Here is a 25,153-nt window from a genome sequence, read left to right as displayed (position 1 = left end):
TTATGAGAGAAAATAGGTGGGGTCATGGTTGCAGTACTTTCATATTAACACGTTAATACTTTCATGTGAATAACAATTTCTGAAGATAGTTTTTTCTTCATCATTACTGGGATACTTTTAAGCACCCTTTCTATAGCCATGACCTCTTGCCCTTCACTGCGCAGATGTGTTTTCCCATAATGAATGCCAATGCTCTCTTATTCATTGTAATTCAAATGAGTATCTGATAAATGATGAATGTGAGTGGACATTACATTTTAATTAATTGAATGGGGTAATAAGATATGGCTAAATAGTTGGATGATGCTTGCATGGAAAATAAGCAATAAGTTCCTGGGCAAGAATTTTTAGCCCTTTGTTTCTAATATTAATATGATATGTAAAGTAGAATTGCATAAATTATTAAAACAGACACAGTAATAAATTGATCTAGATATTAGAACTGCAAGTTATGTTTCCTGAAGATTTTTCACTTTTGGAACAATATCATTATTTAATTAATTTTAAACCAGTATGATACATTAGCCCATATTTAATTCACTTATTAAAATTTCTTAAAATTGATCTATATTAGTTTTTCCAATGTTTGGAATATGTGTATTAGTCACAAAAAAGAATGTAAAGTATTAAACTGTTTACATTGTCATGTTCTCTGGAATTTCTAATATTTATGTGAATAGAAAAACCATAATTTCAAGTTTATAAGAAGTTTTCTATAAATATTAATGGACTATCTGGCTAATACCATTTAACAGTCCTTAAAAATGTCAGTCCCTGATTCAATAGAAATAACAATGTTTACAAAATTAAAATGCAACTGCAAAAATACCATCCAGTCTCGGCTTTGCCACATGCATTGATATATTTTGCTATTTTTTGAACTCTTGATGAGACATACAAAGGAGTTATTCACAGTAATAAGTCTGCTAAGACAGATATATAATATATACATCCTAATATATAAAAAGCCAGGAGCCATCACGACCGAAACAACCGGACAGATGACCAAACAGCAGGCTGCTTGGAGCGACAAGGCCGGCAGGGGGTTAGTGAAGGACAACCAAAGGACTGAACAGCAGGCGGCGTGGGGAGACCAGGTCGGCAGGGGGGTTAGTGAGGAACAACCGAACAACTGAACAGCAGGCTGTGTGGGGCAACCAGGCCAGCGGTGGGGGGGGGGGGGGGGGGGCGGTTGTGGGCAACCAGGCTGGCAAGGGGGCAGTAAGGGGTGACCAGGCTGGTGAGGGGCAGTTAGAGGTGATCAGGCAGGCAGGCAGGTGAGCAATTAGGAGCCAGCAGTCCTAGATTGTGAGAGGGATGTCTAACTGCAGGTTTAGGCCCAATCCCCAGAATTGGGCCTAAACCAGCAGTTGGACATCCCCCAAGGGGTCCCAGATAGGAGAGGGTGCAGGCTGGGTTAAGGGGACCCCACCCCCGTGCACAAATTTCGTGGACCAGGCCTCTAGTCTATAATAATAAAAGCGTAATATGCTAATTAAACTTGACAGCGAATGACTTTCTGGATGTCATTCCAGACGTCCTTCTGGATGAAGAACTGTGGTGGGGGTCGAGGCAGAGGCAGTTAGGGGCTATCAGGTAGGCAAGCAAGCAGTGAGGGGTGATCAGGCAGGCATGTGAGGGGTTTGGGGCAATCAGGCAGGCAAGCAGAGGAGTGGTTAGGAGCTAGCTGTCCCAGATAGAGAGGGTGCAGGCTGGGCTGAGGGACCCCTCCTCACCTGTTCACGAATTTCGTGCACCGGGCCTATAGTTAATTAATAAAAGATAAAAGGCAAGGAGAAATAGGAGCCATCTATGTGCCAATTTTTTATCTTGGCTCTGCCACCACCTTTCTGGGTGATTGGGCACAAAACTCATCATCACAGTTACCACCTGCTTCAGATGCAGCATGAAGAGACCAAGCCGCCTCCAGAGCCAGGTTTCTGATTCTAGGAGTTTCTTATTCTTATTTTGTTTAGTCTAACTGTACTTTGTGGTTGGGAGGAGATTATGATGAAAGTGCTCAGGAATAAATTGTGAAGAAAGAAAGGGTGCCTTTGGTATCCCCGACTGGCTGCACAGACATTTTGGGATGCAGGGTAAGAGATAAGCTCACACACCATATATCTAAATATTGAAGTTATAAATGAAAGTATTAAATTGAATATGTTCTTTAGTACTGTATTGTTTAAAAAAAGCTTCAAAATGGCCTCGAGGGTCAAATTCATGCCTGATGATGGAGGTACAATCTCCCATTCTCTTCTCACTCCAGGTCATTCTGCCCCATGAGGACCATAAGGGACCATGTGTGTGAAGGGCCCTGTGTGCACTGCAAGCTCCATTCACACCTTCCGCAAGGGGCAAGTCCTTGGTCCGTGTTCTGGGTGAAGGGGTACCTTTCAGGATAACAAACACAGAAGAAAACTGCACACACATAGAGAGCAGTCTTGGGGACATGAGGCAGTTGTTTCAACGTCTCAGGGACTTGAACCATGATCTACAGTGGGAAAGCTGAGCCCTCAGTAAAAACATTCCCTTAGCCTAGTAGACATGATGAGCCAGTGACAACCACTGGCTAGAGTAGGACCAGAGCAGGACCCTGGAATGCCAGAACCCTGGGTCTGAAAATTATACTTTCACCCACGCTTCGCTTTCTTCTACTCGGGACTTGTAAGCAACCAGTAGCTGCCTGGGGTCTCACCCTCCATCACATCATCACTTTACACAAAGCTGTCCTTTCCCATGATACTCCTTATTCTCATAGCCATGATGTACTTCTGTCACTTGGCATTTACAAAGAAGTTAATAATTTCTGGGGGGGGAAATGATTTTAGATCCAAGCTTGAAAATTTTCGTATGTAAATGAAGTCTTTTAAGGGGATTTAACTCTGATAAAAGAACTCTTGAGGACACAATATCTTGACTCAATGAAATAATCTCTCTTTTTTTTTTTAATCCTCACCCTAAGACATACTTAGAGTGAGGAAGGGAGAGGGAGAATGCCAGAGAAACATAGATCTGAGAGAGAAACATCAACTAGCTTGGAACCCGCAAATCAGGCATGCACCCTTACCTGAACCAGCAACCTTAAACATGGACTCTGGGTGATGATGATGTGTCAATAAATGCACCACTCTTGTTGGGGATGTTAATAATGAGGGATGCTATACATGTGTGGGGGCAGAAGTTATATGGGAAATCTTGGTACTTCCCCCTCTTTTGCTGTGAGCCAAAAACTACTGTTAAAAAAAAATCAGTGCCCCTTTTTGTAAATTTTATTCTTCTACTTAAAAAGTAACATTATGAAGTAGTATTGTGTGTGTATATTTAGATGTTTTTTTGTTATACTGATTTTGACCTTTATTCCTGTTTTGAAGGATTACATTTGAAACACCTTCAGCAAACAACAATTCCTAAGCCACACACACACTGAAAAATCCAAATTCTGTTTCCCTCTCTCCATCTCCCTGTCCCAATAGATAAATAGATGACAGATAGATAGATAGATAGACGATAGATAGATAGATAGATAGATAGATAGATAGATAGATAGATAGATAGATAGATAGATAGATAGATAGATAGATAGATAGATAGATAGATAGATAGATAGATAGATAGATAGATGATAGATAGATAGATAGATAGATAGATAGATAGATAGATGATAGATAGATAGATAGATAGATAGATAGATAGATAGATAGATAGATAGATGATAGATGATAGATAGATAGATAGATAGATAGATAGATAGATAGGTAGATAGATAGATAGATAGACTTTAAGAAATTAGCTCATATGATTGTGGAGGCTTGACAAGTCCAAAATCTACAGTACAGGCCAACAGGCTAGAAACCTAGCAGACCCAGGAATAAATGCAGTTTAAGTCCAAGGAAGGTCAACTAGAAACAACACCCCCTCAACTGATTAGGTGAGGCCCACTCAACCCACATTATGAAGAGTAATTTACTAAGCACCTACTGGTTTAAAAGTAATCGTATCTGAAAAATACTTTCACAAAACATCTAGAATAACATCTGACTAAATATCTGGGTTCTGCATCCTATTCAAGTAGACACATGAAACTAATCATTACAGGAATCAAAAGAATTTATAAAAACGTGCGTTGGGAGGCATCTATATAAAATATGACTGAGGCTCAAAGGTTGCAGTGGCCAAGCATTTGGTTGGGGACAGCAGGTAAGAGAAAAAGGATGCCAAGATGGGGTGGAAGAGAAGTCTCAAAGGTAATGATTCCCTGCTTGGATTAGCCTACAAACTAGCCTGGATAACACCTCAGACCTGGCTCACTCTCCTACACATAAATGGCATCCCTACACTGTGGTGCCCCATCCTGCAGGAACCTGTTAACCTATGGGCAGACATCCATGCCAGGCTCATCCCTGTCCACATTCCAAGCTGAGAGATGAAAGACCAAAGGTCAGACTCATATCACACACAAACACACACACACACACACACACACACACACACACACTCCCCTACTTGGGAAACTGTAATCCCAGAAGAAGAAAAGCACATTTGGGAATCCTATATAATCCTATATAATAAAAGCCTAATATGCAAATTGACCAAATGGGGGAATAACTGGCTGCTATGATGTGCACTGACCACCAGGGGGCAGGTGCTCAATGCAGGAGCTGCCCCCAGCCCACAGGCTCTAGGCCAGACAAGGCAAAGGCCAGCAGGGGCCCCCTATAGCCCCACAGATTGACCCTGATCACCGGCCAGGCCTAGGGACCCTACTGGTGCATGAATTTTGTGCACCAGGCCTCTAGTAAGGTAATAAATGGAGACTAATCAATAATCACTTAGCATGATATATTAAGGAGTTTGTGCCTTATTGTATAAATTTTTGAACTGTTACATACTTCACACCGACAGAGTAACTTGATCAGGATGGCATTTGAAAAACCCCTAGAAGAGAATTTAGTGAACAGAAGGAAGGAATACAAAACTCCCAGTAGGGAAAAATCATTAGTCATCTGTAGCAACAGTGAGGATAAAGAAGAGATGACAGAGTATTGTGAGGATACGGGAATAACTGTCAAAGGAAAGCTGAAGCTGAGAGCATGATAGCTTGGTTGTAATGTCTGGCCTTGAGATTCATGGGTGGGTTGGGATCAAGCCAGAGTCATGTGGAAAAAACAGAAAATATAAGACATCAATTATGATGACGTTGTAACCAGACATGACGCGTGTTTAGGAATGGTTTCTGGACTATTCTGGGGAATTCTTAGAAGGCTCATTTCAATTTCATGCAGCTCATTCAAAAGCACATGTGATGCTCAATTAAAAGTATCAAAAAATAGGGTATTTATTTCACTATGTGGCTAATAGTAATAATAAAAATAAAATAAGCAGTACCAGTGCCAAGGACATCTGTCCCTAGACCTCTCCTCTGGCCCTAAGGTAGAAGGTTTCCACCCTGGATTTTCCTCCCCCACATGAAAGTAACTGATGACAGAGGGGCTATTAGTCATTACACCTGGCCCAGAACTGGCCCCTGTAGAGATATCACGTTCTAGTGCTCAGCTTGTGCTTTTGGAGGAATGCCAGGAATGTCAAGTTTGGAATCAGCTTACCATGAGTAAACCCAATAAACTGTACAGTGGTCCCAAACCTTGGAGGAGATGCAACCTCCCTTAATGAATCCCGCCTCTCAACTCCATCTCCATTAGAACTGAGTGATTTCCCATTGACTTATTTCTTCTTAGGATGAAGTTGGAAAACTGAAGGCCTGCTACTATTACTTCAGCTTCTTTATTTGATTTTCAGAAACTCATCAGAGATAAACTTGTATTGACTATTTCTACATGCCAGATAGTCTTATATGTACATAAGTCATAGTTCATAGGTAGAATTCTCTCTACATTACAGGTGAAAAATGGAGGCTCTGAGAGGTTAACTTGCCTCAAATCACCGAGCTGGGAGATGCTGGGGCTGGCATTTGGAACCCAGACTCTAGAGTTTTTTCTCTTAAATGCTAAACTAGGCCAAACCTTTGATCTGGCCAAACAGCACAGGCCAACATAAAATATATCTGATCTGTAAAACATGTGAACCAAAAAAAGTTGTCCCAGCTACAGAAATTAACATAGAATGTGTTCCCATTTTTTTTTTAAAGTGGGGACATAAAATAAAAAGACATAAAGAAAAAAATCCTCAATATGCAGTCTGACACTTTTCTTTTTCTTTCTTTTTTTTTTTTTTTTTTTTTTTTTTTTAGCTTTTTACCCTAATCAAGATTCGGTAATTAAGAAAATAACTTTCAACAATAATCTCTATATGGTGAGAATGACAGCTAAATTGAGATGAGAATTTGAATATTTGTGAAACATGGTACACAAGAATTTAGTGATAAATAATATAGATTGGCAAAGGGAAAGATATCAAAGACAAGAAGTTGTAAATCTCCTTTAAACAAGTCTGTAAAACAAAACAGAGACTGGCGAAGGAGACAAAGTACCTTAAAGCAAGGCGAGAGTGTCCATCACACTTCCCAATATGGCAGCACTGAGACCATCCTCACTGTAGCCGTGGAGCCCATGCGGTCTCCTTTCCCTGGGCAACCTCAATGTGCACATTTGCGTTGGCACTGAAGAAACTATGTGATCCATTCCTACTCACTCCCCACACTACTTTGAGTTTGGCCAAAGTATCCATATGTAACCTTTCTCATATTTTATCCTAAGCCTTTCCCTCTGTTCTCTTCCTTTTCTACCTATCTCTATTGATTGCCTCAAGAACAGTGTAAGCCTGGCTGTCAGCAGTTTCCAACAAACCTTGCATCATAAGACATTCTCCCTTTGTATTCATACTTTACTTATTCATGCACTTCTGACGAAACAACAAATCAGTTTGCAGCTGACAGAGCACCTTACTGTGTGAGAGAGAGAAACAATGACGTCATGCCAGAGCTGAAAAATTACATCATGCTAGAGCTAGAAAGAAAACTCTTCCACACTTTACCTTTCTGCATCACTCAGACCATTTTCAGTTTTCTAAACCATCTTTTTCGGGTGAGGGAGCACCTCCTCATGTAGAAAAGTGTTAAGTGGGAACATAAAGAGGAGCAGAGGCTATATTTTCACCAAAATAAGGAAAAAGTGGATGGGAAATACCGTGGAGTGGCCATGATACATCCAAATGAATAATGAGCCTCAATAATGAGTACCCAGAACTGGAATTGTTTGAGCACATAGTGGATATATTTTTAATTTTTTGAGAACCATCGTACTGTTTTCCATGACTGTATGGATTTACATTCCTACAGGAGAGATGGCCATTTGTGATTCTGGGAATTTTCCCATTTTATGTAGGTTATTCAATCTTCCAGTGTACAATTTTTCATATTAATCTCTTACCTATAATATAGATAAGCCTAAGTGACGGTTATGACCAAATGACCGAAACAACCAAACGACCGGTCGACTAGTTGCTTGACACACACTGACCACCATGGGGCAGATGCTTAATGCAGGAGCTGCCCCCTGGTGGTCAGTGTGCTCCCACAGGGGGAGTGCTGCTCGGCAAGAAGCGAAGCTCACAGCTGGCGAGGGCAGCTGTGCTGGCGGGAGCCTCTCCTGACTCCGCAGCAGTGCTACCAGAGGCAGGCACAGTGGGCCGGGGTGAGCGTGAGTGGTGCGCAGCACCCAGCCCTGGCTCAGGCTCCTGCCTGGCTGCTTGCCACTTGACACACTGCTACATCCCTTGGGGGATGTCTGGCTGCCGGTTTAGGCCCAATCACCGAAGGCCTTGGTGGCAATCAGGCCTAAACCGGCAGCCAGACATCCCCCAAGGGGTCCCAAATTGCAAGAGAGCGCAGGCCAGGCTGAGGAACACACACACACACACCCATACACAAATCCATGCACCAGGCCTCTAGTTACCAAATAAAGTACTTTCTATTTCCAAAAAATGGGTAATAGTGCCCACTTTCATTTCTCATTTGGTAATGTGAGTCTTCTCTCCTTTTTCTTAGACAATTTTGTGAAAGTTTTCTCAATTTTACTGATCTTTTCAAAGAAGCAACTTTTGGTTTCTTTGATTTTCTCTACTGTTATTCTATCCTCTTTAGTCTATATCATTCCTTTCTACTATAATCTTTATGGTTCCCTTCTGCAGATGTTGGGCTTTTTTTGTTCTTTTTCTAGTTCCTTAAGTTGTAGTTACATTGTTGATTTGAGATCAACCTCTTTTTCAATGTAGGGATTTAAAGCTATAAATTTCCATTTTAGCCATGCTTTCTGTGTGCTTCCCTCAAGTTTTGATGTGTGATCCTTTCATGTTCATTTATCTCTAAATATTTTCTAATTTCCACTGTGATTTCTTCTTCAATTCATTGATTGCTTAAGAGTATGTTCTTTAATTTGTCCAAATTTGCTAATTTTCTAGTTTTCCTTCTGTTTTGGATTTCTAACTTTATCCCTTGTTGCCAGCGGGAGATACCTTGTATGATGTTTATCTTTTTATATCTATTGAGACTTAAACTCTGGCTTCACAGATGGTCTGTCCTAAAGAATATCCCCCTGTGCACTTGAGAAGGATGTGTATATAGTTGTTGTTGCCTAGTGATCTGTAAATGTCTGTTAGTTCTAGGGGTTGTTGTGTTGCCCAAGTCCTCTAGTTCCTTCTTTATCTTATGTCTGGTTGTTCTATCTATCTATTCTACCTGAATAGATAGATTCTGAATTATCTGTTGGCATAGGACTGTCTATCACTCCCTTCTATTTTTTAATTTTTGTTTCATGTATTTTCATTGTCAGTAATTAGGTGTATAAATGTTTATATTCATTATACCTTCTTGCTCTATTGAATTTTTTATTAATATATAATGTCCTCCTTTGTCTGATGGGATTTTTTTATTTAAAATATAGTTTGACACAAGTATAACCACCCTGCTTTCTTTTGGTTACTATTTGCATGGGATATGTATTTCCATCTTTTTACTTTAAACCATTTTGTATTTTTGCATTTCTTGCAGATATCATATAGGTCAATTATTTTTCTTATCCTTTCTGCCAATCTTTTGACAGAGTTTAATCCATTTACATTTAAATTAATTACTGATGTGGAGGGACTTATTTCTGTCATTTGCTATTTGTTTTCTATATGGTTTATACCTCCCTCCCTGTGTTACTGTCTCTTTTGTGATTAGTTTTTTTTATAGCAAATAATTTTAACTCCCTTCTTATGTATTTTCTTATAAATTCTATAACTTTACACTTTGTGGTTCCCATTGGGATTACATTTATTATTCTAACATTATAAGGCTCCAATTTTAATTTTACCAATATTAATTACATACATAAGTCTGCTCATGTAAAGCTCTGGCCAAGCCCTTTCAGTTACTGAAGTTACATTGTGTGATCAAAAACATAAACTAATAATTGTTTCTTATTGCTTGTAACTTCTTTTTTTTTTAAAATATATTTTATTGATTTTTTACAGAGAGGAAGGGAGAGAGATAGAGAGTCAGAAACATCGATGAGAGAGAAACACCAATCAGCTGCCTCCTGCACATCTCCCACTGGGGATATGCCCGCAACCCAGGTACATGCCCCCGACCGGAATCGAACCTGGGACCCCTCAGTCCACAGGCTGACGCTCCATCCACTGAGCCAAACCGGTTTCGGCATTTGCCTCACCTTCTCAGTTGATGTGAAACTGCTGATAGCACTTGTTAGTCAGGTAAAGTATATGGTAGCATGATTATGAGCAATCAATTACCAACAGTCCAGTCTGGGTTTGGTTAGGGATTCATTTTATATTTGCTATTTACTCTGCAGCATTTATATTTGATATTTGCTGAGCACAGTGGAATTTTCAGTTTGAGTCCTACAAGCATTTGCTACTACAGAGTTAGGAATCAATGGTTTCTAAACTACTGCATTTTGAGTGAGAAGGCAGGGATTTAAAAAAAAAAAAAGAGTCCTCATTTTATCCTTCCACAACTCTGCTTTAGTATGCCTGGTCATGCTTTCCTCCTCTTCTCATTTCAATTCTTCTTACATTAAAATATCTGTGCTATGTTTTTTTTTAAATTAACACCAAAGGAATTCTGTGCTAGCAAAGTAAGTAACAAATAAACTGGTGTGTGTGAAACTGCCATGTAAATTCTCAAATACATATAGTTAGTAAGGACCACTAATTACTATGTATCAGTTTCTGTGATAGCACAAATAATCACTTAGATAAATTCTACCATTCTTAACAATAAAAGCAAATTTTCATTTGAGCACTTATTTTTATTTCATGCCATAGAGTCCTTTACCTACAATATTGAAACACTCTAAACAGGACCAATACTAAATAACTAAATATTGCAAATGAAGAAACTAGCTGAGAGGAATGGTTGCTGTAGGGATGGCTTGCTGTCAGTGCTCTAGGATGAATATGTGAACTTACACAGGATTTCAATGATCTGAAAGAAGCTACTCTCAATGTTAGAAGGATGGTTTCAGCTCAGAACATTTTGAAAGAGAATGAAAGTTACAGAATAATCATTTTCTCTTTCTTATTGTAGAAATGTTAGTGTGAAATATAGCTGTTATATGTTGGAGAGTTATCACAATATTCTTAATTTATTCACTTTCTCCATAAACAATTGAGTGTATATAGTCCCTAAACACTGTTTTAGGAGCCAGGGGTCTTAAATTTATTATGATATATAAAGTCTCTGCTCTTGAGAATATGTGCTTTTTGCCCAGAGGCAGAATACAAACAGGTATAAACAAATAAGATAAGCTCACGGATTTGCAATGAAGACTCCAAGGTATATGAATCCATTTATACACCTAAAAGCTTACTGCAACATATTCTCAGATGTTTGGGAGTTTAGCAAGACTTATTTCTTGCCTTATGCTATCAATTCATATTGTGACAGGTTGATACAACAAAGTAATATGCTTTGTAAGCCTTTATTCCTTAAGTTTCAATCAGTTTTTCTCCATCTGCTCCATGTATACCCTGTGAAGATGGCATGTAAAATGTCACTTCAGGAAGAAGCATGGATAAACAGACAGGAAGAGGTGGGAATAATTGCCCCCAGGGGACACATCCATAGGCCTAGCGCTGGTGGCCAACGGGGCTTATGCTTCAGTCCCTGGGACTGTGCCCATTCACACTGAGGGTCTGGCTTCCAATCAGCTGAGTGTCGTGCTGACAGATCTTGCCCTTCGGGACACTGACAGGCCTGGGCACACCCTCCACTCCTGGGAGCCGTTACAAATCAAACAGGCTGCTGGCACAGTCCTGCGGATTTGAGAGACACCAAGAGCCAGGGCAGGGTTGAGTGATAAGTTTCATCTCCTACACAAAGCCACTCCTTCAAGGCAGGGAGAGTGGCTGTTCCACCCAGTGCAGAGACACCAGCAGAGCCAAGCAGAATGAAGACACAAAGGGGATATCCAGACAAAAGCACAAGGTAAAAGCTCAGGGCAGGGGGACGGAGGGGACAGCAAACTTTGTGAAACTGAGACAAGAAATTGACATAATAAAGAGTGAAAAGTAATACTCATAAAGTTGCCCATGGAATTTGGGAAAACAATGCATGAACATAGTGAGAACTTCAACAAAGAGATAAAAAATATTAAAAAGTACCAAATAGAAGTCACAGAGAGGTAGAATACAATTAACTAAACTGAAATAATACACTGGAGGGGTTCAACAGTAAACTAGATGAAGCAGAAGAAAAGATCAGTGAACTCAAAGAAGAGGCAATAAACTCACCCAAACAAAAAAACAGAATGAGAAAAAAGTGAGTATAAGTCAAGGGACTTATCAGACAACATCAAGCAGACTAACATTGGCATTATAGGGGTCCAGAAGGAAAAGAGAGACAGAAAGGAGCAGAAAAATTATTTAAAGAAATCATGGTGAAAATTTCCCTAACCTGAGGAAGGAAACAGAAATCCAGATCCAGGAAGCCCAGAGAACTCCAAATAAGATGAACCTAAAGAACTCTACCCTAAGACACACTATAACTAAAATGTCAAAGGTTAAAACAAGGAAAGAATCTTAAAAGCAGCAAGAGAAAAACAACATGTTACATACAAAGGAAACTCCATAAGACTATCAGCAGATTTTTCAACCAAAATTTTTTTTTTAATATATTTTCATTGATTTCAGAGAGAAAGTGAGAGGAAGAGAGAGAAACATCAATGATGAGAGAGAATCATTGATCAGTTGCCTCCTGCATGCCCCACACTGAGGATCGAGTCCACAACCCTGGCATATGCCCTGACTGGGAATCGAACCATGACCTCCTGCTTCATAGGTTGATGCTTAACCACTGAGGAACACCATCCAGGCTCAGCCAAAATTTATAGGCCAGAATGGAGTGGCATGATATATTCAAATTGCTAAAATAAAAAGTCTTTCAATCACTCTGAAATTTCCTTAAAAACCTAAAATGGAACTACCATATGATCCAGCAATTCCACTTCTGGTTATCCATCAGAGGAAATGAAATCAGAATCTCAAAGCTATATCTGTATTCTCATGTTCATTGCAGCATTATATGCAATGACCATTATTTGGAAACACTCTTGTCTGTATATAGTGAAATGCAAAAAAAAAACAACAAAAAAACCAACAGATGTGGTGCATATATACAATGGAATACTACACAGTTGTGAGCAGAAAACATTCTGCCATTTGAAACCACACATATGAACATTGAAGGCATTGTGCTAAGTGAAATGAGACAAAGACTGCACATATCTTACTTATATGTGAGATCTCTCTGCTTCTCCTTTCTATCAACCTATAGATGTCATCTAATTCTAATATTTATTGGAGTTATAATAATTGATACAGAGTCTCCAGTAATTATTTCTTTTCATCAGCATTAGTCCTGTCCAGTCATCTAGACATTTTACACTTCTTTGGATTAGCCTTGGACTAATACTCAAATATCAGCAAGAAATGCTTGTTCATTGATTGCTCTCAGGTCGGCTTTGATGTGATTTATCTTCAGACATATTTGTTTCCAGTAGACACTGAACTAATTCAAAAGAGAGGATCTATATGAAGTCAGAGCCAATCAGAAAGAGCAGACTAATGCACCATGTACTGAGATTCCCTTCCTTGGAGGGGTTGAAAGAGATTTGGATGGATTCCTTACAGCATACACTGTTGTGTATCTTCAATTAGGAACAAGGATTGGAATAGGCAGTGTAAAGCACCATTTACTAGTTGTACTGGTTAATAATGGCAGATTTTGTAATCAAAGAAAACACGATAATTTCAAGAGAAACATCAAAAATGCTTTATTCAAAGTAATGTCCATCACTAGCTACACATTTCCCCATCTTTCAGGTAATTTGTGGATACCGTCCCAATAGAACTTTTCTTGTTTTGAGGCAAACCATTCAGAGACCCAATTTTCACTTCTTCGTATGTTTTGAAGTGCTGCTCAGAAAGTGCATGTGCCATCGATCGGGACAAGTGATTATCTGACGGAGCAAGGTCTGGTGAATATGGCAAGTGGGTTAATACTTCCCAGGCAAGATCTTTTAACATGTCTTTAACTGGTTTTGAAGTGTGTGATGGTGCGTCATCATGAAGCAAAATTACTTTGCCGTGTCTTCTGGCACACTCTGGTGGTTTTATGATCAAAGTGTGTTTCAAATTGATTATTTGTTGTCAGTAGCGATCAGTACTAAAGGTTTCACCTGGTTTTAGAAGCTCATAATACACCACACCTTCCTGATCCCTCCAAATGCAGATCATTGTCTTATTTCCAAAGTGATTTGGCCTTGCAGTCGATGTTGATGGTTGACCTGGATCAACCCATGATTTTGTGCATTTGGAATTCTCAAAATAAATACACTTTTCATCACCAGTCACAATTTGTTGCAAAAAAAGACTTCCTTTTGTGCCGTTGAGGCAACATTTTACTGATGACTTTTCGGTTTTTCATTTGTCTTTCATTCAGTTGATGTGGCACCCATTTTCCTTCCTTTAAAATCTTTCCCATTGCTTGTAAATGATCGAAAATTGTTTGCTGAGCAATGTTTAATCTTTCTGTAAGTTGTTTTTGAGTTTGACACGCATCTTCATCCAATAATGCTTGTAATTGTTGATCTTCAAACTTCTCCAGTTGATCTGGACATTCTTTGTCTTTCACATTGAAATCATCACTTTTAAAACATTTAAAACAGCATTCACAAGTATCTTGAGATGGAGCATGTTCACTATAAGCTTCCCAAAGTATACGATAACTTTCAGCAGCACTTTTCTTCAAAATAAAGTAATGAATTAAAACTTCCCCCAAATGCTCTTTTTTTGGCACGAATGTTGACATATTTAAGTGTAAAATTTTCTATGATGTTAACACCTTCAGCAAGTTTGACATATGAATTTTTGAAGCTGGCAGTCAATACAACAAAATAGCATACATATCAAATCACATATATATCAACATATGTGTAACTCCATCTGTTGAAAAAAATCCACATTATTAACCGGTACACCTAGTAATCCCTGAGATTTTTGAGCAAAGGTGAAATCGCCTTCTTCTAAAAAACAGAAACATTTGATTGGCTGGTAAAATGATTTCAAGAAATAAAGCTCCAAACCCCTGAGCTAGGTTTGAACCCTCCAGCTCATGGGAGGTCCCACCATTCCCTGCCATTTTAACTCGGCCTTATTCACCTGTGCATGTTCCCTGCTAAGCCACTCTGAGTATTTACACCTTTGTTCCTTCTTGTCGAGGTTTTCATAGGCCCATAAATAATTTTCGGTACATTTGAGAACAGAATATTTTGTCTGTTTGGTTTACAGCTGTATCTCCAGCATGGAAAATAATGCCTGGTGTACAGCAGGTCTTTAAATTATTTTAGAAAGAATCAATATAATACTTTTTTTCCATTATAAATCCTTGGAGAAAGACTTCCAACTTTTACGTTTAGCAACCATCAAAGTGTGTTTTTTCACTGGAATGACTCCACTTAGCAATAAGAACACATTAAAAAAATAAAAGGTGCATCTTTCTTAATTCAGGTATTTAGTTCCGGTTCTGATAAAACCTGCTAATGATCTGAACTCAGAAATTTCACTCTAGTCCCCAAGCATGTGGATACCTGGGTAGTGAGAGTGAAACGTGAATGAAATGGCAATGATGTCATCAATGCTAAAAGTCACTGTATTTAATTGAGTGGCTAGAATTACTGGGCTGGGACACTGTCTGTTGAGTAAGAAAGTGCTCTTGAAAAATTGTAAATAGATGATGTCAGTGCGAGCCCCAGTCGGGCACCTTGGGAATGTTTTCCTGAATGTTTCCACGTGAACATTTTGCAAGGGTCTCATGTTCGTGCAGGTGGGTAATATTTGTAAATATGTAAAGAAATAATGAAATCTTTTCTCCAATCTGAGCTCTGGATGGTTTTGCCAACCTCCACTTCACTATTTAATTACACATGTGGCTTTGACAATTAACTGTTCTGTTTCATCATTTATAAAGTGAGGTTAATGACGGGCTCCAACCTGTGGCATTCTTTTGAGAATTAAATGAGTTACTGCATTGACAGAACACAGAACAGGGCCCAGTACATAGTAAGTATCGAGAGCCTGCCTCTGGTTTTATATGACAGGCTTGAGAAATGGAAACATGAGGTTTACTGACATCAGCTATGGAGGGGTTTACACATTTCACATGCACTGGCATGTCTTGCGACGAATATGAACTATTCCTAAAATATGCTCCCGGAATATTTCAGGGTGCCACGCTGGGGCAGGTTTCTACTCCCATGACGGCCCTGCTGGGACACAGGAGAAGGCACTTAAGGCCAATTCAGAGTTGCCCTCCCTTCCAAATAATCAGAAGCTGCTTCATCACCTAGATCAGAGTGTCAACCTGTCACTCAAATCAAAAGGTCAATCTTGGCTCAGAAACTGTTGTATATATTGATTAGCTTTAAAAGTATATTTCAGCAGGGAGAGGGGGTGTCGGGGAGGGGACAGGAAAAGATTAACCAAAGAATACATATACATGTATGCATAACCCTTGGACACAGACAATAGCGTGGTGAAGGCCTGGGTTGGGGTGAGGGTTGGGTGGAGGGTGGTAAAAAGAGAGAAAATTTTACCAGTGATAAAATGAAATTTAAAAAATATACAAAATATAGTTAAAATCATTCCTCAAGTAATATATTATCTAATTTTAATTGTTTTAAACTGACTTAAGAAATGATTTAATTACTTTCACAAAAATTACTATCTGAGATGTATATGATTGATGCAAAATGAACTATATACCAGAGAGAGAGAAAGAGAGGAAGATAAAGAGAGAGAGAGAGATTTTTAAATAATAAACTATTTTAAAAACAGAATATTTGTGGGATAATTCTGTCTGTTTTATTCATCCAAAATAATACACTTTTTATATGAAAAATTTTGACATAGGAAGCTTCTTTATACCCAAAGATAAACCATAAGAGGTAAGACTAACTAAGCCAGTGATGGCGAACCTATGACACGCGTGTCAGAGGTTACACATGAACTCATTTTTTTGGTTGATTTTTTCTTTGTTAAATGGCATTTAAATATATAAAATAAATATAAAAAATATAAATCTTTGTTTTACTATGGTCGCAAATATCAAAAAATTTCTATATGTGACACGGCACCAGACTTAAATTAGGGTTTTCCAAAATGCTGGCACACCGAACTCAAAAGGTTCACCATCACTGAACTAGGCTATAAAGATGTCTCTAGTCTTTTTTCCATATAAAATATTTTTTCATGAAATTACCTAATTCTTTTTACTATAACTTATCTCTAAAACAAGAGATTACCTCTTGTTTTATAGTTTTAGAAACAACAAAATTTGAGAAAAAGTCAGCTTAAAACTGAATAATAAGTTTGATTATAAAGTGATTGTCTAAAAACATCTAATTTCTCATAATACAGCCAATGATTCATCTGAAACCTGCTCTCTATCAAATCTGGGCATTTCCACTCAAGCTTCAAATATACACTGCAGCGATGTCATTGTACAGAAAGCCCCAGCTTCTGTACAGTGATGCGTCATCAAAAACTGGGACTCAGTGTCTAAGGGAAAGCTGGCATCTTTCTTTGCTGCCAACACGTGTAACATTTTGGATATTGAGCTCTAGAAAGGACTGGAGAATGAAGATGGTGTTCCCATATAAAACAGATAGGTAATCCTCCTGTAAGGGATGAACTAATTTAATAACACAGCTTTAGTGAACATACATCACTTGGATATACCCTTTTCCTTTATTCTCCCTTCCTCTCTTCCTTCCTTCCTTTCTTTCTCTCAGATAGCCTAGAACTACTTTTTGGGCTGAGGGATGCTAGTTACTCTAGCACAGGCCTATTTGTGCTGTCCATTAATTCACCAAATTGCACCTAGATTGGAAAGGACAGCACCCCATTATTCTTACCTAGGAGAAGCTCCACACACTTGGGTCTGCCGAATCAATGACTTTGCCAAATTAGGGTCACAGGATATGCTACAAAGGGATTAAACACTTCTGTTCTTGCAGCATTGACAACTCAGATCCTACTTAAAATTTTAGTACTTTTAATTACTTGATTCAGTCCTTATAGTAATTAATACTGACTCCCCTGTGGCTCTCTTGGTAGAACTGATGATGGCCTGGAGAGCAGAGCCCCTGGGTGTGCTCTCGGACTCCCAGGCTCAGTTCCCGGGAGCCCACAGCCTCCATTCGGGAGCAATGAGTGAAGGTGAGGGAGAGCGGCCGCACAGGGTTTAGACTGGGCTCAGGAATATGGGCTTCCTCAAAACCTTCCCAAAGTACCTCCCCCATTCAACTGGTATTAATAATTGTGTGAGTCTGTCTTTAACAACCACGATGCTTAGACTAAAAGGGAATTTTTAAAATTCCTACTAGGGGAAACATTTTTTCATCTCCATTAAAAATAATCCTTTTTATATCTATGCTCCAGCTCTGCCTTTCAGCAAAAGCTCAAAAAAATGAGCTGCTCTGCATTTGTTTCTCAGTGCAAAGAAAGACACTTAATTTCTCAGGCAATGCCTGGTAACAATGCATGGGCAACGTGTAGAATCTATTATGGGAAACGCATACAACTACAAGATGAGTGGACTGCCTCATCCACACACAATAACCCATTCCTAATGACTCACTTTCCTCCATATAAATTGAGGACTGTGACAGGGGAGTGGAATGCTTTTCCCTCACAAGAAAAAGAAATTACCTGCAAAATATGCTAATCACATTAGGCTGACGCATCCATTCGTAGCATATCATTCTTTTGTCTATATTAGAAATCTGCCTCTATTGCTACTGTGCCACTAAGAGAAAGAAATGAAGAAGAATGTTTTAATAAAAATGTTTTATCTTTACTTTACTGGACGGGGTTGGGTGTGAGCTCTGCAACTACAAATTCAGAACCCATGACATGAATGTAAATAAGATGTTGCTGTGCATACTAACTCTCTATTATTAATGATTTATTAGGTTGAGAGATTATTGCTAGCTGGAAATTACACTGGGAATGAAGAGCTTTGGTTTCTTCAAGCCATCATAGACGCAATTCTCTTATTTGTATGAGTCGAGCTTTCATCTTTTACCTGTTTTCTTAAAACACTTGCACTTGCCCTGAGAACCAAGGATTAAATGGAAGGTATTCTTGTCCATTTCTTTTCGTTCTCCCTCTGCACAAAGAGTATGCTTTGATGTCGACGCTAAAGCTGATTTCTTCGATAGTTTTGTTAAATTCCCAGTCTACACTCTAATCAGGCTTTAACATTAACGTAATGTATGCGTGCACCAGTTCTGAGCTAATGGGCGAGGCTGAGGCAGAGCCCCGTATATTTTATGTGTTTTCCCCTCAGTCTGTCTTCATTTCAGATTGAAAACTCCCTTTACTTAGCCAATTTTTTAAGTGAACTTCATAAATCTCTTCATGTAAAAGCACCAGCAGCAGAATTTATTCGAAGTGAGGAAGTTTTTCTCCCAATGCACTTCTGTGGGGCTTGCTGTGAAGGGAAATGAGTTTTGAACGGGCAGGCTGCTTTGCACGGGAAGAAAATTAAATTCTTGCGTCCCCATGCATGCTGCATGCGTGATGCCCTCCGCGTGATTTCTACCTGCATGATCATCGCTGGCACTGGGAAGGCTCAGGGGCAAAGCAAGGTCAGGAAGGTAAGAGGAAGGCAACAAAAATGGAGATGAACTGAAAATGACTTCATTTCCATACATATTTCATCCCAAGAGCCATTGCAAGGAGAAAAGGGCTCACTCATCTCCTTTTCACCAAAGCCTTCCCTGCAGCCACACTTCAAGTTCAGTGAGAGACAAATAGGCTTTTGCACTGAGTTCAGTTAAATTTTTCAGATGCGTTATCACAAGGAATTTTCTAGCTGCCAGGGGCTCACTTGTCAATCGGAGGCAGCAAACAATAACATGGGGGGTGAGGAGCGGTTCACAGTCAGCATCAGAGCCTGTGGCCACATTTGTGTCATCCGCTCCTTGGGAAAAAATGCCACCAAAGAATATTCATTTTATTGTAATTAATGAGTAAACAGTTGGCACAGAGGTTAACAAATTTAAACAAGATCCAGCAATGATCAATAAGGAGTAGTTAACACTGGTTTTCAGATCCCAAGCCCGTGTTCTTCCCAACACATCAAAGTGCTTTGGAAGGTGCCTTTGCATATCTTTGTAGTGACAAATCCGGGGATGTCCTGGGGGACTGAGATTCTTCCCCAGGGCCTTCACGTGGCAGGAGAACTTGTGAGTGAGTCAACTCCCAGGGCTCCTCACTACTTCTGAACTTTGCATCTGGAGTTGAGCCAGACTTTGCAATTTTAACCGTTTGATTCAAATAAAAAAGTAATACATATATAATCATTATAGAAAAACACAGATAAACAAAAAGAAGAACATTGAAAATATCCATAACTCCACACAGTTACTTTTTATTTTGGTTAACTTTTTAAAAATTTAACTTTAGAATATTTTTTAAAAGTAGCTCAAATAGTACTGAGAGAGCTCCCATAGAGACTCCGTAACTTCTCCCAAATGTTAGTGTCTTCTATGATCAGGCATCACCATCAAAGCCAGGAAACTAACAGCGACCCAATGTTAGTCACTAAAAAGCAGATTTTTAAATTTTTATTTTTCAATTCAAGTTTACATTCTATTTCACAAAGTTTCCAACTAATGGAGTTCTATTATTCCAGATTCTGTTTGGGGTCCTGCTGGGAGCTGGTCCATCCTTCCTGCTTGACACAGTCGCTGCAGGGAAGAAACATCTGCACAGCATATGTTTCAAGGGACCTGGAGTATACAGCATACTGTTCTTAATATGTTTGCTCACCTTCTTGGCGCTGTGTGTTTTAACCAAGGTTACCTCTCTGAGAAAGGTTGTTTCCCCAGGTAGGGATTTTCCCTTGAAGTTAGGGAGGGACTAAAACCCCTTAACTAAGTGCCAGGTGGGTAGTTAATCACTTTAACTATGAACAATCACCCTTAAGCTACATAATCTTTACTCCCTGGAATGGAGATAAGAAATGCCCTAACCTTTGGAATAGAAATTAACAGGATTAAAATCAACTGGTGTAAATACAGATGTAACAAGACAGTAAAAACAGAACCTAGAGACAGAACCTAGCGAGAGAACATGGCAAAAGATCCTGGACAGATCCTGGACAGAACCTGGCTACAGAACTTGGCTGGAGAACCTAGACAGAACCTGGCTGAAGAACCTGGCTACAGAATCTGGCGACCGAACCTGACTGGAGAATCTGGAGAACCTGGCTGGAGAACCTAGTGTGAGAACCAAACCAGAACCTGGCTGGAGATCCTAGACAGAACTTGGCCGGAGATCCTGGCTAGAGAACCTGGATAGAACCTGTCTAGAGAACCTGGCTACGATGATCACCTGAATGCTTCCTCCGTGTCATTCCTTCTTCACTGACTCCGTCCACACCTTTGGGGACTCCTTTGGAAAACATTGCATTGTTTTCCTGTCCCCGAATCCCCTCTGACCTGTGGTAGCTTCTCACCTTCCCTTGTCTTGCATGAACTAGACCTTGGAAGAGCCCTAGTCAGGCCTCAGTTATGGTTGGTCTGATGCTTTCTCCTGATTAGGAACAGGTAATGTGTTTTTAGCAAAACATGACAGAAGTGATGTGCCACTCTTAGTGCATCTTACCAGGGATTTCCTATAACTGTTATTACTGGGAATTAATCTTTTTAAAATTTATCTTTATTGTTGAAAGTAATACAGAAGTGCTCTTTTTTCCCCATTGACCCCTTTTATCCCAACTCCTGCCCCTGCCCTAAGCCTTCCCCACACCATTGTCTGTGTCCATGGGTTATGCATATATGCATATAAGTTCTTTGTTTAATCTCTTCCCACCCACATACCCCTCACCTTCTTTCTGAGATTCATCAATATATTCCATATTTCTATGTCTCTGGATCTATTTTGCTCATCATATAATACTTTCCTTTAGATTCCACATCTGAGTGAAATCATGTGATACTTACCTTTCCCTGACTGGCTTATTTCACTTAGCATAATACTCTTCATGCCCCTCCATGCTGTCTCAAAGGGTAAGAGATCCTTTTTTTACAGCTGAGTAGTATTCCATCTTATAAATGTATCACAGCTTTTTTATCCACTCATCTACTGATGGGCACTTGGGCTGTTTCCAGATCTTAGTTATTGTTAATTGTACTGCTATGAATATAGGGGTGCATACATTACTTCTGATCGGTGTTCTGGGTTTCTTAGTTTATATTTCTAGAAGTGGGATCACTCAGTCAAATGGCAGTTCCATTTTTAAAATTTTGAGGAAACTCAATATTGTTTTCCATAGTGGCTGCACCAGTCTGCATTCCCACCAGCAGTGTACTAGGGTTTCCTTTTCTCAACATCCTCACCAGCACTTATCATTTGTTGACCTGTTGATAGTAGCCATTCTGACAGGTGTGAGGCGATACCTCATTGACATTCTTACAATCCTTTATATTTCTGTGTTGTCAGTTGTTACTTCACCTTTCTCACTTCTTATATTATTTATTTGGGTCCTCTCTCTTTCTTTCTTGATGAGTTTGGCTAAGGGTTTATCAATATTGTTTACTTTTTGAAAGAAACAGCTCTTGGATTTATTTATTTTTTGTACTCTTTTTTTAGTCTCTATGTCATTTATTTCCACTTTGATCTTTATTATTTCCTTCCTTCTACTCCTTCTTGGCTTTCCTTGCTATTCTCTTTCTAATTCATTTAGTTGTAGGGTTAGGTAGTTTATTAATGCTTTTTCTTGTTTCTCCATGTAGGCCGGTAATGCTATGAACTTCCCTCTCAGGAGTACATTCACTGTGTTCTATAGTTTTGGGGTTGTTGTGTGTTCATTTTCATTTGTTTCCAGGAAGTTTTTCATTTCTTTCTTGATGTCATTGGTAACCCATTCATTGTCTAATAACAGGCTAGTTAACTTCCATGTGTTTGAGTGTTTTTACTATAGTGATTTCTAATTTCATGTCATTGTGATCCGAAAAGATCCTTGATATAATTTCAATCTTTTTGAACTTGTAGAGACTTAGTTTGTGTTCTAGCATGTAGGGTATCTTTTAGAATGAAAAGAAGTGTCTATAAGGTTCTTCACAGGAAAGTTATGATTTTCCCTTTGTAATTGATATATATGTTATGGAGGATTACTTTAAGACTATACAAATATTATCTTTCTCTCAAAAATCAGCTCAATAATTTTAGTCTCCATTAGTGACTCTTGATTGTGACAATTATTATTATGGTATTTCTGTTTCCCCCTTCTACATTTATCAGCTCACATTCTTCTGTAAGGACTACTTAATGAGTTATCTCTTTTCCCCACTTATATACCTATTAAAGTATTTATTTATATCCGTATGGACTCATGAGTAATTCATTTAGTAGCATTATGATAGAATAATGGTCTCCCAAGAAATCCCCAGAATTTGTCCTTACATTGGAAAAATATCTTTGAGATGTAATTTTGGTAAGGCCAGATCTTGAGATGGTGAGGTTATTCTCAATTATCCATGAGGTACAATCTAATCATGAGTCCTTAAGAGTGAAAAACACAGGAGGAAGAATGGGTCAGAGGGATGTGACATGAGAACTGACATGATGTTGCTGGTGTTGAAGATGGAGGAAGCCACAAGCCAAGGAATGATGTGGCCTTCAAGAGCTGTATAATCAGCCTCTGACTGACCAGCAAGGACATGGGCATCTTCTACCTGCAATGACAAAGGATTGAATTTCAGCAACACAGAAGAGCAAGAAAGTAGTCTCTCCCTGAGAGCCATCATAAAGGCATGCATTGATGTGAACACCTGATTTAGCCAAGATAAACCTGTGTCAGACTTATGACCTAGTGTTTAAAGACAAAAAACTTGTGCTAAGACCCCAGGTTTGTGGTAATCTGTCAACAGTAGAAATAAAATCTAATAAAATGGCCCTGCACAAGTGGCTCCATTGTTTGGAGCATCATCCCATATACCAAAAGGTTGTATGTTCGATTCCCAGTCAGAGCACATACCTAGGTTGTAGGGTTCTATCCCTGGTCAGGGAACATAAGAGGCAGCCTATCAATGTTTCTTTCTCTCTCTTCCTCTCTAAAATCAATAAACATATCCTTGAGGAAGGATTTAAATAAACACTAATAGTATTCCCTTTTTTTCATCAAATTGTTCCAGCTTTGGTCATGGGATGTGCCGTTAGATAAGCAGGTGTTTTGATTATTCCTCTGATTGACAGCATTTTCCCCATTTGAATTTACTCTGTAGTCCATTAACCTCATTAGCTGGAAGACGAACTAAAACATCAGATAATTCCATTTAGACAGAATTCACCTTAGATTACCTCTCCATGTTCAGAATAGAATGATAAAGGGTTATAATTTATATAGCCATTATCATTTTTAAAAATTTTATTTTGAATTACTAAAATACGGAGGCATTTGGTTTTGGCCTCACTTCTCCAATTTATTAAACCACATTGTGTGCGGGTAGTTGTGTTTCTGCTTTTACTAGGTCAAGAAACTAAACAGAAATCTAGCAATAAGTCAGAACTTGGGATAGAAAATGCTTTAAGAAATAGGTAAGATTAGGTAGGGGACAATACCCACACTAGCCCTTCCCTGGGTCAGCTTATAAAAGCTATAGTTGGTGAAATGTTAGGTCTGCCCTAAAGCTCCCCTATTTGTTCAGGATAACCAGCATTATGCCAGCAGTGATTAACTATTAGATTCCTACAATGAGAGGTTTGGCTTGAAAAGTAGTATTCTCCAAGAAAGAATACATTGATATCAATCACCCTAAGTAATTTATGAATAAAATCTAATCCTTTTCAAAAACCAGGTTTTGCCCAGCTGGCATGGCTCAGTGGTTGAGTGTCAACTTATGAACCCAGAGGTCATGGTCTATTCCTGGTCAGGGCACATGCCCAGCCTTCAGGTTCGATCCCCAGTGTGGGGCACGCAGGAGGCAGACAATCAATGATTCTCCCTCATCATTGATGTTTCTATCTCCCTCTCCCGCTCCCTTACTTTCTGAAATCAATAAAAATATTTTTTTAAAATCAGGTTTTGCATGAGGAAAGTGAGGAGAATGCACTGGCCATTTAATAGGGGAGGGGTACCACAAAGTGGGAACAGGGAGCCCACAAAAGTAACATGCTAACTAGACATACTGATCAGATATGATGCAAGCCAGAGTTTGGCTGGCCCTGGCCCTATCAGAACCTCACTTGCCTCCAACTACAATTGCAAAACTTCACTACTCTGACAAAAGCACATTCCTTAATTTTTCTAAGGACAGAGAGCTGTACCTTATTTAACTTTGACTTCCTAGCTCAGTTCCTCATACGCAGTACACTCTCTGTATATGTTTGTGGAATAAATAAAGGAGTAGAAAAATGAATAATGATTTTAAATATTGTGGGATAGATGTAGGAAACCTACTGTAGGAAATGTTCTCCACAACTCAAGCATCTGAGGACAAAGGACTCACATTTCACAAATACCGGTCATCATAGGGCAGCCCTCATGTGCAAAACTTTGTGTCTTCTTTTTTATTCCCTTTCATACTATGCTAGTAGGATAATTTAATTTGAAAAATATATA

The sequence above is a fragment of the Myotis myotis genome, unplaced genomic scaffold (assembly GCF_014108235.1).
Source record: "Myotis myotis isolate mMyoMyo1 unplaced genomic scaffold, mMyoMyo1.p scaffold_m19_p_16, whole genome shotgun sequence".
NCBI lineage: Eukaryota > Metazoa > Chordata > Mammalia > Chiroptera > Vespertilionidae > Myotis > Myotis myotis.
Note: the sequence above shows the minus strand (reverse complement) of the source record.